The sequence below is a fragment of the Vulpes lagopus genome, chromosome 23, assembly GCF_018345385.1.
Source record: "Vulpes lagopus strain Blue_001 chromosome 23, ASM1834538v1, whole genome shotgun sequence".
NCBI classification, from domain to species: domain Eukaryota; kingdom Metazoa; phylum Chordata; class Mammalia; order Carnivora; family Canidae; genus Vulpes; species Vulpes lagopus.
The window spans coordinates 53,933,221-53,933,851 of NC_054846.1; positions in this window are offsets into that span (position 1 = coordinate 53,933,221).

The window sequence follows — 631 nt, forward strand, 5'->3', positions numbered from 1 at the left end:
TGTCACCTCACACCTGTTAGAATGGCTAAAATAAAAAACACAAGAAATAACAAGTGTTGGCAAGGACATGGACAAAAGGGAATCCTTGGTGGGAATGTAAATTATTACAGCCATCCTGGAAAATAGTGTGGATGTTCCTCAAAAGATTAAAAGAACTGGGATGCCTGGGTGGGTCAGCAGTTAAGCATCTGCCTTTGGCTCAAGGCATGATCCTGGAGTACGGGATTGAGTCCCACATCGGGCTCCCTGCATGGAGCCTGCTTCTCTGCCTCTCTCTCTCTGTGTGTCTCTCATGAATAAATAAATAAAATCTTTTTTAAAAAGGTTAAAAGAGCTACCATATTTTCTAGCAGTTCTACTTCTGGACATATTCTGAGAGAAACAAAATCAATATCTTGAAGAGATTTCTGTGCCCCTATGTTCCTTGCAGCATTTTTCACAATAGCCAAAATTTGGAAACAACCTATTCATCAATGAATGAATGAATGGATAAACACACACACACACACACACTGGAATGTTGAAGGCATTACGCTAAGTGAGATAAGCCAAAGACAAATACTATGTGGTATCACTTATAGTGAAATCTTTTTAAAAAATTGCATTTATAGAAACAGTAGAATGACCATTG